Here is an 18,903-nt window from a genome sequence, read left to right as displayed (position 1 = left end):
ACAAACTAAAGTGTTTTAAAGCCACCTTGTGCGCTAGTACATGTATCCAAAAGTCAGATGATATTATGAATCAATCAATTGCCATTGTTCAGATACCGTTAGATATGCTTAGTGCCGAATAAAGTTTATTTTTTGTTTTATACATTTCAGTGGTTCTGAATCTAAATATGAATCTAATGCGAAATTTGGAGAAATATTGCGATATTAACATTATTTGACAGATATTAGTACTTTCCTTTCAATAATCTAGTATAAAGCTTTAAATCACTAGTAACCCGAATTTAACTTGATCGGACAAAAACGCATTAACGCATTTAAATGAGATTAATCGTCATTTGATAAATATTGACAAAAATTAAAAATCATTATTAATTTTTTTCAATGCATATCAAATCATTTTAATGCCAGTCAAATAGATTCGCTTGCAGTCGTTCAATTTAATTCAAGTTGGCGGTAAGTTACGTCGAACAAATAGGCCACGCCCCCGTTAAACTATTTCAAACTGGTATTAATTCGTTTTCAACCGTGTTGAGACCCGAGCTTTTAACAGGTAAATCACTCAAGCAAAACAACATCGATGTATCTTTCGTTTATTTGTTTCAAACTTTATCGACTTATATATATAAATGCGTGTATTCTTATTAAAGTCATATACTTCACAATTTAAACAAATGACTGATCAATACACGTAACATATAAGGAATTTAAATAAAAAAATAAAATTTTGATGCACGGTTTAAAAAATTTAAAACTTGTGAATCTGTTAAAAATAAAATAGTTAGATGTTTAACATATCTTTAATTTACCCAAATGCAGTAGATCTTTATCTCACATATTCGTTTCAAAACTTGCTGAGCGCTATGAAAACTTGTGACATGTCAGTAATTTATGGTCCATTGCAATGACTTACGAAACTTTAGGTATTCCTGTATATTTCCGTTTCTCTTTTTCTGTCTTACTATAGTGTACTCGTAAATTAAATGTAGACACGGAAATTAAAGTTACTTACAAAAATTATTAATTTTTCACATAGTTTAAATCGATGTATCTTATATTTTCGGTCAACAACAAATATTCCCTAGCTGTATATTGATATATGAAATAGCTTGTAATAAAAGCAATGTTGTGTTAAATAATAGAATTAATGAAGATAATGTTGACATTTGTTGAATTTAATAAACAGTTAAGTCTTGTACAACTTTGTAAATGAAGGAACAGCTCAATAAACTTTTAAAACTGTGTTTCAAATTGTAATATCGGTCACTGACGAAACGGGCGTTAATTGTGGAAAAGCAGCACAATACGAAAATTGTGAATTGTGGTTCCGATTCTGTAAAGGGATTATTGTGCTGTCATGCACAGTGACGTACAAAAAGTCTTGCTATAAATGAACATATATTCTGTTTATATGAGATAAATTTTAGTCTGCGATAACGATGGGTTGATTGATTTAAGTTTTACGACCTGACTTGCTCCAAGTCGACATTATCTTACGTCTAATGCATTTAAAAAAAACGTATATTTACGTTTAGGGCATTTAATGTAAGTCTACCTGCCAAATTAAAATCAACATAAACATTATTAAAAATAAACAAAAATGGAAAAGAAACAATTATGCATTGTTGCTCTGATATAATTTTTATTAACTATATTTGAGCGGTAATGTCTTAATAATTACATTAGATGTATGTTTCATTATAATACGTTATTCTGATTGGCTAACTGCACATCACGTACTATTCCTGAAACAATTGTATTAGACAATAACATTTATCATTCATGATGACACGAGGTCCCACAATAACGTGCACAGGTAAATTAAATGAAAACTTGATAAAAATCGTGTTTTCATGATTCTAGCTAAACAAATGTAATTATAAGTATTGAATGCTTCTTTTTGTAACTTAATAGGGTTGTAAAAGCGTTGACCGTGCGCACATTTTTAGTATGAAGCGCTCTGCGCTTCATACAAAATGTACTTCGGTCAACGCTTTTACACCCCAATAAATTTACAAAACGCAGCATTCAATTCTTAAATAAAAACTGATTGTCGTATACATAAAATATTTCATCTAGGTGCTTTCGTTGAAGTTGCGTTACATATCAAAATGAATTTCATTGGTTGAAATGTTTGCAAACTTTCAATCCAGGTGTTCTCATCGAGGTCCGCGTTCATGTTTCAATTCAATACACATTATTTCATCTAGGTGCTTTCGTTGAAGTTCGCGTTACATAGTAAAATGAATTTCATTGGTCGGGATATTTGCAAACTTTCAATCCATGTGTTCTCATCGAGGTCCGCGTTCGTGTTTCAATTCAATACACAGTATGGAGTCTAATATGGTAAAAAAAAAAAGAATTTTAAACTCTACGATGTCCGAGTAAATAAATAGAATTTAGAAAATAAAATACTTTTACGATTCTTCCAACACAATAAACTTCCAACACAATAAATATACTATCCTTTTCGCCGATGAATAATTATTACTATAATATAAGAACTAGGATTTGTATACTATTCAATCTGGGAACAATATACCTAACAATATATATGTTCCTGATTTGATTTATACCTCGAGAAAATAAATTTCATTTATTTACTTTAATCAATAACTGATCAACTTGAACTTTGAAAAAGTTACATTAATATATCTTTTCGCATCCTTTAATTTAAGGTAATTAAATCCGAAAAACTAAATAAAATTAATTGTATTATTTAATTTAGATTCTTTATTTCTTATAAAACCAAGTGAACGGTAAAAAGAAAGATATTTTTACATATAATATTAACATACGGATTTTGCGTATGACAAGTTTGCACAAAGCGAGCAACAAGAACGAGAGATTGGTGATCAGCCTGGAGAACATACTTTTATGTATATATAATTCAAATTAATTTACACAAATTTTTCAAAACACAATATTTTTTGAAATAAATAAAGTGCCCAATTTCGAAACATTTACTCGGCTTACATAGTTAGGTTTAAGAAAAGGTCTTCTACTTTCTGTTAGAGTTGTGCAGTTTAGAATATAGTGAAATACATCAACCTATCTCTTGAGAGTTACAAAGTACACAGTACCTTTCCTGTCTCATAATTCTACGCCATCTACCGGTTGCTATAGGTAACCGATGATTTCCAGTTCTAAACATATACAACGTTATCTTATCTTTATAACGTAATAAGTCTAAATATTCTGCAAACTCAAAGATTTCTTTAAACAGTTTTTAACATAATACTTTTGGAGAATATTCCATTTCTGATTTCCAAGTCTGCTGAAATTGGTAAACAAAAATCTCTGTTTAATGCTCAACTTTAACCCTTTTGGATTAAAACTATAGTTACTCTAATATAACCTCCTTGCTCTGATTTAACCAAATATTTTAAAATACATATTTATTCAAGATATTTTTTATACAAATCAACCAATCGAAAGTAAATCCACCATCTACGTTGAGTTTATAAATATATCTATATAATTTACTATCGGAACTGTTTACAATGTTAGACCAAAAAGATACCATACGGTGTTCCACATATACTGACATAGGATAAGCGCCTAGCTCTCCATAAACCATAATGCTTGGGTTTTTTTTCAAGTTTAAGAAAAGTTTACAAAACTTGAAATGCACTTTCTATTGCATCAATAAAACTAAATCTCCAAAATTCACAGCCATATAGCAATATAGGCCTTACAATCTTATCAAAAATATCGTACTGACATTTAATTACTAGTAGATTAACTAAAATAATTGATTCGATATTTTTATTAATCAATCGATAAATTGAAGAACTGAATGGAATAAAAACATAAATAAAGAAAATATTTTTTTAACGTCATTATCTTTGACTATTCTACAGGTATACTAGCCAGGAGACTGTACAGTGGCGGATGCGGGTTTTGTTCCGTAGATAAGACCTCCCGTTTGTTTGACGAAATTATTTTTTAATTGGGACATATGGTTTGAAACCCCTCTTTTCTGTGACCAGTGGTTGTCGTTGTTGTTTATATTTTTCTACAAGTGTTGTACATCAATCAGGCCGATAGTTTTCTTGTTTGAATTGTTTTAATTCATATTTTTAATTTTGGGAAATTTTATAAATGTTTAAGCGGTTAGGTTTTCGCTCGTTGTTGAAGGCTGTACGGTGATCTAATTCATTGGCAAGTACATTACATCTTCTTACATTTATTCGTTAAATCATGTAGATCTTCATCAAGTCTAAATAAATAAATCATTTTGAAAATGTACTTATTGATAACTATACAACTTTTAATTCCAAATAATTATGTTTATCTAACATAGAATTGTTATCATGGGAGACAAAGACACACTAAGTCTAAACTGGTTTAAAAAATTATTGTCACATGTATATGTAATAGTGTGTTTTTATGTAAAAAACCCTGTGAATATCTACTACTACTGTTACCGGCTTAAGAGATCAGCGTTTCTCGCGAGCTTTGAATAAACAAATCCAAACCAAAACAAGTACATAAAATGCATATTTTTAATCACAATATAGAAACACTTAAATTGTAATACATATTTTTTATGAATAATTCAATTTTATTAAATCTTTGTCAATCAGGCATGTACAGCAGCATCAAAGGATTATAAATATACAATTCCTTATTTACAATTCCTTGGCAGCATGTATTCTTCTATATTGTGACCTTATTTGAACTAAAAGAAAAAGAAGAAGAAGAAGAAGTCTGGAATTATCGCTATCTGTTCGACGGTCTAAAGATTACAGTGTGTTATCGATCTAGGTGTTCTCGTTGAGGTCCGCGTTCTAAATCTTAAGCATTTCATTGGTCAGTAGATTTGCAATCTTTCAATCCAAGGTGTTCTCAATGGAGTTCGCGTTCATGTTTCAATAGGATAAACTATATTGTTAGTTTTCTATCCGAGTTAACAAAGTAGATTTTTTTTATCCGAAAAGACGGATTTTTCTTCATGTTCTACAATAAATTTGTACAACGATTGAATATTGTTTAATGCATAACTGTCCAGGTCTAGATCGAACTTGCTTTCCTTCGACGAAAGTACGAATATAGAAAAATCACAGATTTAAATTAAAACTAGAACGTTCAAGAACAGTTAAAGAAATCATCACAATTTTTGTTGTTGTTAGTTATTTTGTACAAATATAACTATAATCCGAACCCGAGGTTGTGAAATAGCACGTGAAATCGCAACTGAGCGTGAATTTTTTGGAAAAGCGACGGTTCTATGAATACCTATTGTCAATTTCAAGTTCTGTTTCGACATCATTGTAATATATGTCACTGGACGTTAAAACTCAATCCTTAATTTCGTCTTCGTCAAATAGTGCTGTTGGTTTCTTTTTATTATTATTACATACTAGTATACATGAATACACCACAAGTAATTCCTATGTAATGTCATTTACTAGATATTTAGTGCAAAGTAAATTTTAAAGATGAAAGTCGTATTAGTTCGATAATGCTTCAAACTAAATATAAACTGATAATACATGTATAACTGCCATATTCCGAATCCCCGACATTCATTTGTGTAAATGAAGAAAAGATAACAATGATCGGTATCTGTGTGAATCTACGTCTCAATCAAGCTTCATACAGATGTTACAGAATATTCAAGATTTACAACTTTTCTTGAATATGATTGCCAATGGAATAAACCATGCAGGAGATTTCAAACTAGCCCAATTAATTTGTGTGTGAACTATAACAACTGAAATCGTAATTCTGTTGTAGTGTATATTGGTCGTTTCTGTAACATGAAGGCGCATGGCAACCATACTACCATACTCAGTTCAAAAATACACCACAACCCTTTTCTTTGCGCATAATACGCTCAGGAACATACATCTTACTATTTTGCATGGATTGGTAGTAAATGTAACTTTTTAACTGTAGTCCATTTGACATCAAAGTATCATACGGAGGCTAGGATTTATAATTCAGCTAGTCTGGATGATTTCGTACAATACCCCCGCTCCGCATTCATTATAGTTTAAACATACATAATTTAAAGTTTAGATCCTTTAGTTTGCATATATATGGATATGACATTTCAATTTTGTATTGCTTAGTTCAACCTGCAACACATTTTATTTGATGTCACCAATTGTAAACATGTAAAATGAAACAATAACTTACTATAATACCAATATAAACTTTTGTTGTATGATTATACAAACCGAAATCACTACTAGACTAGGTGTTGACACGCTCAAATTAACAAAATTGTGTTTCAAAGAACCAATGCACCAAATTGTTTCATAGGATTTAGTTTAACATTTAAACCAGTTCAAGGAATGTATTACTTGACAAGAACAATTAAAATGTAGGACAAATTCGGCTTACAACACGAACTTTGTTCAAAGAATAGTACCAAACATGTGACAAAAAGACGGGTATGTAACAGAGGTATCGCAATCACTGATGGATTGGTGGATAGTTACTGTTTGTTCAACGTTCAGTGACAAGTACCTCATGTGCATATTGCAATACCAAATTAAACTAACTTGGGCAGACGACAAAAGCGAAATTGTGACAAATTTTATTTCCTAGTGTTATTTAGGAAGTCAAACATGTATATGGAAAGTAAATTTTACTATTATTTATTGAACAAGATAAGAAGATCAGTCACTATTATTTATTGAACAAAACAAGACTGAGTTCAAAACCGCTAAAAGAAGTTAAACGACACTCCTTATTGCTGAATTTGGCTTTGGCTGACCTTAATTTCTATTACGTTTTAAAACAATTATTCAAATTAAATATACAATTATTTTACTGTTTTTTTAGGGGGGGGGAGTCATTGACCCTAAAAAAACCAATACCAGCCTATAGTATTTTGAAGCATTTTTGAAGTATTCAAATATAATGAAACGTCTTATATTTTTTACAAATACAAGGAACAAGCAAGTCTGTCCAAAAATGATTGATATTTCAGAAAATTGTATAGTGTGTTCATTGTAAACGTAAACCAGAATGCATATAGTTGTCTCTACTTAAAACAGGCACAAATCATTTCTAGAAATAAAAATCAGCGATTTACCATTCATGCAATAATATTTTGTCGAAAGTGATCGAGATAACCTCATCAGGTAATTCAAGTTATCGGACACTTATTTTTTTCCAGAACATGTTATAATAGTTAATATCCGAGCCATAAAATACATGTATTATATCTGGTATAGTCCCAGATTATATTCTTTGTTAATATGCATCCTTCATTTAAGGTAGCACAATACAAAGATTTTTTCACTCCCAATCAGACAACTTTAAACTGATGTAATTCATTTCATCCTTCTTTATATTTTATAAATGAGGTACCAAAAGAAAAAAGAAAGATTTATCTTTCAAATTGTAATAATGTCATTATGACAAAATTATTATATAATTAATTATTATGTAATTAGTTGCTATATTGTGATGTCCACACTTGAATGAATTTAGCGTCTTTGTTCTTCATAGCATCCCAAAATATTTTATAGATTCTTGTACAACACAGCTTGACCTCCAAAACTGTGTCTCAGATTTCCAAAAACATCAATAGAACAAATTTTACACCCAATTGAATTTAGTGGTCTCTTATGAATTGATGTTGCAAACTTCATTGAAGATTTATGAGAGAATGAAATGCAATAGGAAAAATCTGAGACACAGTTTTGGAGGTCAAACTGTGTTGTGCAAGAATCTATAAAATATTTTGGGATGCTATGAATAACAAAGAAGCTAAATTCATTCAAGTATGGACATCACAATATGGCAACTTATTACATAACAATTAATTATGTAATAATTATGTCATAATGAAATTATCACAATTTGAAAGATTAATCCTTCTTCTTTCTTTTGGTACCTCATTTATAAAATTTAAAGAAAGATGAGTGGAATTACATCAGTTTAAAGGTGTCTGATTGGGGATGAAAAATCTTTGTATTGTGCTACCTTAAAGTCTTGTTTTTCTTATAACACTTTACATCGTATATCAGGGGCACTGCCGAAAATAATCTTTCAAAAAGTAAATTTAAGTTGTAACCTTTAGAACTTGTATGTCTGATAATTTTGCTCACATGACAAATTTTTTTACAATAAACATTGGTCACGCACGATAGATTCTGATGTATGACACGTGCCGTTACAATAGCCAGTTTACACGCATCAGCGCACACATTTTTGTCGAATAGGCCAGTTGATTGGAGGAAAGTTACCGAAAACTACGCCTACCTTTAACTAATACCCAATCAAACGCCTTTGACATAAACATAAATAATACATGGGTAGGATTACAGAGGTTTTTTTTTATTTTTTATTAAACAAAATTATCTTTATATTATTTTATTATATTTATTTTTATATTCTTTTCTTTTCTTTATTTATTTACTTATTCATAAATTTTTATTCATTTATTTATTGAAATTGTTGTTTATTTAAAATATTTATTAAACTTATTATCATTCTAAATTATGTCAATAACCGCATGGTAAAAATTAAATTATTTAATGCCCAAAAAGGCGCAAGCCAGGACCGACCGTGCAAGGGCTGTATAGCCAGTCAAGGTCGTTAAAAACTTCCATTTGTTGTACAGAGATTTTGTTGCGTATTCAATATTTGAAAAACTTTAAGACTCTTGATTCAAACTTAAAATTATAGAATATGCTCGTAATGCACTTTCGCAATTTCGTTAAATTTAATTTTATACATAATTTCACCTACCTGGTGAGGATAAAATACAAAGGAGTAGGTTCAGTAAGACCCCTTTTTTGACCCAAAATATAGCAGTTTAACAAAGTTGTGATAATGTAATCGTTATACTATTTATTGGAAAGTAGAATGATTCTACTACATAAATATGGGCTGTTTTTGACAATACAATGCACATATATCGGGTACTAGCATCATAAAGTCATGCTAAATTATTGAAATCTTCACAATTTTAGCATTTTAGTTAAATTTAGATGGTTTCTGTCTAAAATGAAAATGCCCGCATTCGTGTTCATTCATTATATTGAAACGTAAGTTGTATTTGATGATAATACATAATATATATATAAGGGTTGAGGATGAAAAACGGATGCGGCCACTTTCATTTTTGACAAAAACCATCTGAAAAGTGACGATTTTTGGCAAATTTGATAGATTTTTCATATTCAAGCTTGAATCGGAGCGTTTTTAATGACTAAATCAGTTAAAATCTTTCACAAAAACTAATTGAATCAATTGAAATAGACACTTAAGTGTTTTAAAAGTGTCTAAAATATTTCGTCAGATGAACTTGAAAATTGAGGCCAAAATCGGCCCTTACTGGACCTACTCCTTTAAAAAAATTGCAAATTACAACTATTTCGAATTAAATTGTTGTGATAAATGGGTATCAAAATGTATTAAACAAAAAAACCAAAGACCAGTTTCAACAAGAATGCTTTGTTTTTATTGCAGAATCGCATAAAAAATTCATGTCGTATTTTCAAAAACAATAAACAATTTGAAAACTGTTTTTCATTTTTACCTTACTAAATTCATATATTACGCAAATATGCATATGTGGTAGTCACCACTTGCCGCTCAGTGAGTCTAGAAGGTGGTAGGATTTATATACACAGAGAAGACAGAATATGTCGTCTCTGTGACACAAACAACATTGATGACGAGTACCATTTCATTATGAATTGTAGAACATTTAAACTATAGAAAGGAGGAAATGTCCCGAACATGCATTAACTATTTGCCACTGAACGTAAACAACCATCAAAAACCGAGCAATTATAAAACTGTTTACTGAATCATATTTTTATAAAGTACTATATTTCTGCATGGATGAAGCAACGACCCCACCATTGCCTTAAATGATGGAATAAAAAACTCAGTAATTCAAATGAATCACACGTGAAATTTTTCATGTTATTTTCACGTGAACTTTGCAAAAATATGAAGGTATTTTTCATGATTTTAATTAAATTTAAGAAAAAAGATATTATTTTAATAATGTTATTTTCAAAAATAACGTGCATTTAACGTGTACCAAATTCCGGTGATTTATGCATGAACCATTATCATAAGTTTCACGTGTAACCAACCAGTATAAGCAAGTTTCAAGTATTTCAACTGACAATTTACACTTAAGACTATAGCCACACAGTAGGACAGTAAATGAACAAAAGACAAGTAAATCAGAAACATGCATGGATCACGCAAAAACATGTAGGGGCGACACCGGAGTAATGGGAGTTTGCTTCAATTTGATATGAAGACAAGCCTTTGTTTCAACTTTGTTTTAAAATTTCCAACATAAGGCTGTTACGGCCCAGGTCAATGTTCTTAAGCATCACATATTTTTCTTTCGTTGATTGTTAGCTTTCTTAAATAAATATTCACATATTATAGACTATATTTTTTATAATTTCTTTTTTGTTCAATTTCAGTTAAACTCTATTTCTGATTTCTTTTTTATAAATTTTAAATGTCTTTTTCTTTTTCTTCATCTTTTTGAAACCCTGGTTTTGTATTACCACTGACCAGTTCAGTAAAGAAACAACTGCTTTATGTTTGCATAAATGTGTTTGTAACCAATCTATAGCTAACATGTTATTATTTCCATATTTTTTATTCCGTGTCTATAGATAGTCTCGATCGGGGAGACAATATTTATTTTGTCTGTTGATTGCTTGGCTAGCGTAAACTGATCGATTTACCTCATACTTTGAAGTTAGATGGGGATTGTTTTTGAATAAATAAATTAATTTTAGTAATCTGTGATGTATTTATGATGGCTTGGTTTGAAGCGAGAACAGACGAAATATGCGGACTAGTCCTTCAATTAAAGGATGCGAAAAGATATATTAATGTAACTCTTTCAAAGTTCAAGTTGATCAATTATTGATTTAAGTGAATGAATCAAATTTATTTTCTCGAAGAATAAATCAAATCAGGAACATATATATTGTTAGGTATACTGTTCCCAAATTGAAAAGTATACAAATCCTAGTTCTTATATTATAGTAATAATTATTCATCGGCTAAAAGGATAGTATCTTTATTGTGTTGGAAGAATTGTAAAAGTGTTCTGTTTTCTAAATTCTTTTTATTTACTCGGACATCGTAGAGTTTAAAATTCTTTCTTTTTTTTACCATATTGGACTTCATATTGTGTATTGAATTGAAACACGAACGCGGACCTCGATGAGAACACCTGGATTGAAAGTTTGCAAATATTCCGACCAATGAAATTCATTTTACTATGTAATGCTAACTTCAACGAAAGTACCTAGATGAAATATTGTGTATTGAATTGAAACATGAACGACCTTCTACCTAGATTGAAAGTTTCCAAACGTTCCAACCAATGAAATTCATTTTGATATGTAACGCGAACTCTAACGAAAGCACCTAGATGAAATATTTTATGTATACGACAATTAGTTTTTATTAAGACATTACCGCTCAAATATAGTTAATAGAAATTATATCAGAGCAACAATGCATAATTGTTTCTTTTCCATTCTTGTTTATTTTAATAATGTTTATATTGATTTTAATTTGGTAGGTAGACTTATATTAATTGCCCTAAACGTAAATATACGTTTTTTTTAAAAATGCATTAGACGTAAGATAATGTCGACTTAGAGCAAGTCAAGGTCGTAAAACTTAAATCAACCAACCCATCGTTATCGCAGATTAAAATTTATCTCATATAAACAGAATATATGTTCATAGCAAGACTTTGTGTACGTCACGGTGCATGACAGCACACTAATCCCTGTACAAAATCGGAACCACAATTCACAATTTTCGTATTGTGCTGCTTTTCCACAATTTACGCCCGTTTCGCGTCAGTGACCGATATTACAATTTGAAACACAGTTTTAAAAGTTTATTGAGCTGTTCCTTCATTTACAATGTTGTGCAAGACTTAACTGTTTATTAAATTCAACAAATGTCAGCAGTATCTTCATTAATTTTATTATTTAACACAACATTGTTTTTATTACAAGCTATTTCATATATCAGTATACAGCTAGGGAATATTTGTTGTTGACCGAAAATATAAGATCGATTTAAACTATGTGAAAAATAAATAATTTTTGTAAGTTACTTTAATTTCCGTGTCTATATTTAATTTACGAGTACACTATAGTAAGACAGAAAAAGAGAAACGGAAATATACAGGAATACCTAAAGTTTCGTAAGTCATTGCAATGGACCATACATTACTTACATGTCACAAGTTTTCATAGCACTCAAAACTTACAAATTTCCTGTTAACAAAACTTTGAATTTTTCGAAAAATAAGGATTTTCTTATCCCAGGCATAGATTACCTTAGCCGTATTTGGCACAACTTTTTGGAATTTTGGATCCTCAATGCTCTTCGACTTTTTACTTGTTTGGCTTAATAAATATTTTGATATGAGCGTCATTGATGAGTCTTATGTAGACGAAACGCGCGTCTGGCGTACTAAATTATAATCCTGGTAACTTTGATAACTATTTACACCACTGGGTCGATGCCACTGCTGGTGGACGTTTCGTCCCCGAGGGTATCACCAGCCCAGTAGTCAACACTTCGGTGTTGACATGAATATCAATAAATTAACTGTGGTCATTTTTACAAATTTCCTGTTAACAAAACTTTGAATTTTTCGAAAACTAAGGATTTTCTTATCCCAGGCATAGATTACCTTAGCCGTATTTGGCACAACTTTTTGGAATTTTGGATCCTCAATGCTCTTCGACTTTTTACATGTTTGGCTTAATAAATATTTTAATATGAGCGTCATTGATGAGTCTTATGTAGACGAAACGCGCGTCTGGCGTACTAAATTATAATCCTGGTACCTTTGATAACTATTTACACCACTGGGTCGATGCCACTGCTGGTGGACGTTTCGTTCCCGAGGGTATCACCAGCCCAGTAGTCAACACTTCGGTGTTGACATGAATATCAATAAATTAACTGTGGTCATTTTTACAAATTTCCTGTTAACAAAACTTTGAATTTTTCGAAAACTAAGGATTTTCTTATCCCAGGCATAGATTACCTTAGCCGTATTTGGCACAACTTTTTGGAATTTTGAATCCTCAATGCTCTTCGACTTTTTACTTGTTTGGCTTAATAAATATTTTGATATGAGCGTCATTGATGAGTCTTATGTAGACGAAACGCGCGTCTGGCGTACTAAATTATAATCCTGGTACCTTTGATAACTATTTACACCACTGGGTCGATGACACTGCTGGTGGACGTTTCGTCCCCGAGGGTATCACCAGCCCAGTAGTCAACACTTCGGTGTTGACATGAATATCAATAAATTAACTGTGGTAATTTTTACAAATTTCCTGTTAACAAAACTTTGAATTTTTCGAAAACTAAGGATTTTCTTATCCCAGGCATAGATTACCTTAGCCGTATTTGGCACAACTTTTTGGAATTTTGGATCCTCAATGCTCTTCGACTTTTTACTTGTTTGCCTTAATAAAATTTTGATATGAGCGTCATTGATGAGTCTTATGTAGACGAAACGCGCGTCTGGCGTACAAAATTATAATCCTGGTACCTTTGATAACTATTTACACCACTGGGTCGATGCCACTGCTGGTGGACGTTTCGTCCCCGAGGGTATCACCAGCCCAGTAGTCAACACTTCGGTGTTGACATGAATATCAATAATGTGGTCATTTTTACAAATTTCCTGTTAACAAAACTTTGAATTTTTCGAAAACTAAGGATTTTCTTATCCCAGGCATAGATTACCTTAGCCGTATTTGGCACAACTTTTTGGAATTTTGGATCCTCAATGCTCTTCGACTTTTTACTTGTTTGGCTTAATAAATATTTTGATATGAGCGTCATTGATGAGTCTTATGTAGACGAAACGCGCGTCTGGCGTACTAAATTATAATCCTGGTACCTTTGATAACTATTTACACCACTGGGTCGATGCCACTGCTGGTGGACGTTTCGTCCCCGATGGTATCACCAGCCCAGTAGTCAACACTTCGGTGTTGACATGAATATCAATAAATTAACTGTGGTAATTTTTACAAATTTCCTGTTAACAAAACTTTGAATTTTTCGAAAACTAAGGATTTTCTTATCCCAGGCATAGATAACCTTAGCCGTATTTGGCACAACTTTTTGGAATTTTGGATCCTCAATGCTCTTCGACTTTTTACTTGTTTGCCTTAATAAATATTTTGATATGAGCGTCATTGATGAGTCTTATGTAGACGAAACGCGCGTCTGGCGTACTAAATTATAATCCTGGTACCTTTGATAACTATTTACACCACTGGGTCGATGCCACTGCTGGTGGACGTTTCGTCCCCGAGGGTATCACCAGCCCAGTAGTCAACACTTCGGTGGTGACATGAATATCAATAATGTGGTCATTTTTACAAATTTCCTGTTAACAAAACTTTGAATTTTTCGAAAACTAAGGATTTTCTTATCCCAGGCATAGATTACCTTAGCCGTATTTGGCACAACTTTTTGGAATTTTGGATCCTCAATGCTCTTCGACTTTTTACTTGTTTGGCTTAATAAATATTTTGATATGAGCGTCATTGATGAGTCTTATGTAGACGAAACGCGCGTCTGGCGTACTAAATTATAATCCTGGTACCTTTGATAACTATCAGCAAGTTTTGAAACGAATATGTGAGATAAAGATCTACTGCATTTGGGCAAATTAAAAATATGTTAAACATCTAACTATTTCATTTTTAACAGATTCACAAGTTTTGAATTTTTTATACCGTGCATCAATATTTTATTGTTTTTATTTAAATTCCTTATATGTTACGTGTATTGATCATTTATTTGTTTAAATTGTGAAGTATATGACTTTAATAAGAATACACGCATTTATATATATAAGTCGATAAAGTTTGAAACAAATAAACGAAAGATACATCGATGTTGTTTTGCTTGAGTGATTTACCTGTTAAAAGCTCTCAACACGGTTTAAAACGAATTAATACCAGTTTGAAATAGTTTAACGGGGACGTGGCCTATTTGTTTGACGTAACTTACCGTCAACTTGAATTAAATTGAACGACTGCAAGCGAATCTATTTGACTGGCATTAAAATGATTTGATATGCATTGAAATAAATGAAAAATGATTTTTAATTTTTGTCAATCTTTATCAAATGACGATTAATCTCATTTAAACAGCGTTAATGCGTTTTTTGTCCGATCAAGTTAAATTCGGGTTACTAGTGAATGCTTGTAAACGTTTTTATTGTATTAGGAAATTCCTCTTTGTTAACGTACGTAAACAATTACAATTTCAAATCTAGTATTTCTACTATGCACTGTGGTAACATTAAATATGAATAAATTCGCGAAATGTTTAGATAGATTGTTTAAACTCCAATACTATATTAACACTCGTTTTACACAGGTGTTGAATTGATTTTTTTATGCTTGAATTAAAACAATGCAACTGTTATTTCTTATTCTGAATACGCTTATTCAGATATGCTCTATAACTTTTTCACTCTAAATGTGCTCATTTCTTGATGGTATCCTTATTAAACATTTATGACATCATTGAAAGTTATTCGACCGTAATATAATCACTGATGCACGGATGATTTTTTTTTTATTTTTTTTTAATATATGAGAAATGCGACTGGTACAAACTCGGACCCCTATTAAGGCGAAGTGTACGTAATTAAACTACACAATGGATGTTTTTTAAATTTTACATGTAGATTCTGCTTGTAAAAATAAATCGGAAAATAAAATAAAAAAAGGGGGTAACCGTTTTCGTTTTTGAGATACGAGCTGTTGAAGTTAACAGCATCATACACCAAAATTACGAAGAATATATAGGGAAAATCGTGAAATTCGGCAGGAATTGTTATATTTCCAAGATTTTCTATTATATTAGACAATCGATTTTTTTTTAAATTTACGAGACGATTCTAAAATGTCTAAGGAACCGATTGGTGCAAAGAAAGTCCTTAGCAACCGTGCTACTTTTCAAGCTATACCCTGTTAAAGTTGAATCTTGAGTGTAAAAAAAAAAACAAAAAACAACGACAACGTTATTGACGTCGCCGCAACAGTTACGACGCTTCATATAGTCCTATACTTGTATGAAATATATACCGTTTTGTTGGAGTTCGTGTTGCTCGGTCTTAAGTTCTTTATGTTACGTTTTGTGTATTGTTGTATTGTATTTGTCTATTATATTCAGGTGCGTGCGGAGATCGCCAAGCTAGAAAACGGTTGACATTTTCTTCATTATGAACTAGAACTATTTTCTACCTCGGTGCCTTATTTTTTGTTAAAATCTAAACACTGCGACGTGTTTTCAAAATCTTTGTTCTCATAAAACTTCATTTCATCAAGGTCTCTTCTCAGAATATCAGCCATCTGTCTGGCACAGGATAACAAATCAATATTTAAGTAAATTTAAGTTGTGTGGTAATTCTTAGTACATTTGGGTAAATTAATCTTATCTTTGTGCCGCATAAGCATCTCTATAATTCAACACATCCCTGAGCCACGACATTATATATTTTATGCATCGCATGCGCTTCTTTTTATCACAATCCAGACCGGCTAGTAACCGTTGTATAACTTTACACGTCGAAGACGAATATTTGCGTGAAACATTTTTGTATGATTTTTATTTCTGGAAATCAATCTGAAATCTACAACAGTTCATTTCCGAAAGTCGGGCTGGACCTTTACTTTTATGTGCATTCGGGATTTACACAAATTGTAACCCGAATAATTCAGTCGTATTTTTCAGCTGATGTACGAATGCTACATATCTCGTGTGGGAGAAAATCGGACATGGAAAGGGCTTGCATTATTCGAGTTACTCAAATTGAAACTCGGGAATATATTTCTAGCTGTTCGGAATTCGTGGAAACAAATTTTCGGCATTACGGTATTGAATCAATAGAGATACCAATTATTTCTTTTAACAAATTCGAATACCAGTCAGTTTATAGGACTTCAGTTTGAAATAGGGGCGGCAATCCATTCGTTTTATCCAATCAATTGGAAAGGGGGGGGTCAACATTGATAGTCAAAAAGCCTTGAAATATTCAATAAAAAACGTTGAATGTAAATTATATGAACTCCAAAATCTCATATTATAAGACTAGTAAACCACAGGCTTCTCAATTCTTGTATGATAATGAACTAGGTGAAAACCTAGAGCTGACCGAGTGCGAGATCCTCATGGATAATCATCGAGGTCGTTAAACACCCCTTGCAGTAAACTTTGGTTAAATTTAAAAAAAAATCGAAATGTAATAGTCTGAACACATTTCACCGCTCATTCCACTAAATATTAAATTGCAGTTACAAGTATCACAAAACTTCCCTGGCCTCTTTTCTTTAACCATAATAGAGGGAGGAGGGGAGGAGGGATCCAGATATTGAAATCCCGGGCTTAAAAACACGAAATCCGGCGAGGTCCCGAATTAAAAAAAAATCAAATTCCGACTACCCGAAATTCGGAAATAGAATTCCCGGATCCCGGAGTTCCGATAAAGGTCCTACCCCCTCCCCCCTCGTAATTCTATATTCTATTCATTCTTAATCTTGAATTGAGACTTGATACTTCAAAATTACATTCTCTAATTTTGAATGATGCACACAGGCACAATAAAAGAAAACAGATTTCGCTATATATCTCTTCGAAATTGGAATTTGTGAAAGAAGAAATGACATGTTATATTTTATCTTACATGTGTACTTTCAATTTCAATATGGTTCTAAATTTAGATTTAGTTTTCCCATAAATTGCGGACGGAATAGAAGACACCTGTTTATTTTCTGCACATGTAGAAAAAGTTGAAAACTGGGAGTTGAATGACATAATTTTTACTTATTTTAAGATAAATGTTAGACTTTTTAAGTTACTGAGTAATTTTTGGGGCATAATTTGTTTATTTTTTGTTTGTTTTCCGTCTTTGTTCTTCCGACTTGTAAGTGTTGCACTAGTGATCAAATTATTCTCTTGGTATCGTCTGATTTCTTATATGAATATAAGTCATGTCCTTAAATTTTCAATTGCACAAAATACGAACATTTCAACGTCTTTTTGATTAAACAATTAAATTCACACGTCTTTCATTAATCATTTGTAACCTATTATAAAACTTTACGTTGAGTACTGTGTTTTTCGTTCAAGACTACGGCTTTGTAAAACGATATTGTTGGGTCAATTCAGGTTTCATTTTAATTAATTTGATATCAATAGAAGAAAATTTGTTACATGTTTATTTGTTTATTTGTTTATAATTTTGTTGTGAGGCGTTTTTTCTTTCTGTTGATATCATAAACACGAAATGCCTTCTCCTACGCGCCTAAAACAAACAAAAAACAGTGTTTTTAAGTCAGGCTGCACACAGAACAACGTACAGAATGCTGTGATTTCTAATTGGAGTTATTTAGACAATTTCTATGAGGTTTAAGACAGCACAGGCGTGCTTGTTGGATTCATTATAGACCGCAGAAAGTAGTTTCTCTTTCGTGTGTCCTTTCTTGGAGTAAGGGAGATAACTTGCGTAACTAACGACGAACGTTTTTAATCCCGTATTCCGCTAGAGGCGTGCAATTACGTACACTTCGCCTTAAATAAACTTTCGAAGCACCTTAAGCACCTGCAAACATCCTCGGTGTAAAGTACACCTAGTTTTAGTCAGTATTCTATGTTTTGTTTTGTAGACTGGGTTTATATTTTGTCGTTTTCTTGAAAAAATGTCCGTTTTGCTTTTTTGTTCGATAAATGGAATCATTCATGTCCCAAATGATCATGTGAACTATTATTAGTATGTTTGTCTTTTCATTTTGTAGCCATGACATTGTCAGTTTATTTTAGATTGATGTTTTTGACTGTTCCTTTTGGTATCTTTCGCCCCTCTTTTAAATCCATTCA

At 31.7% G+C, this 18,903-nt stretch overlaps 1 protein-coding gene across 1 annotated transcript in view; it reads right to left on the bottom strand.

The window, feature by feature from the left end:
• The window catches only part of LOC143046514 (immunoglobulin superfamily member 10-like), a 42,323-nt gene that overhangs the window by 18,192 nt on the left and 5,228 nt on the right, over window positions 1–18,903 (bottom strand). The window lies entirely within an intron of this gene.

Source organism: Mytilus galloprovincialis, chromosome 9, assembly GCF_965363235.1.
Source record: "Mytilus galloprovincialis chromosome 9, xbMytGall1.hap1.1, whole genome shotgun sequence".
Classification (NCBI taxonomy): Eukaryota; Metazoa; Mollusca; class Bivalvia; order Mytilida; family Mytilidae; genus Mytilus; species Mytilus galloprovincialis.
Note: the sequence above shows the minus strand (reverse complement) of the source record. Positions and strands in the feature narration are given on the sequence as shown.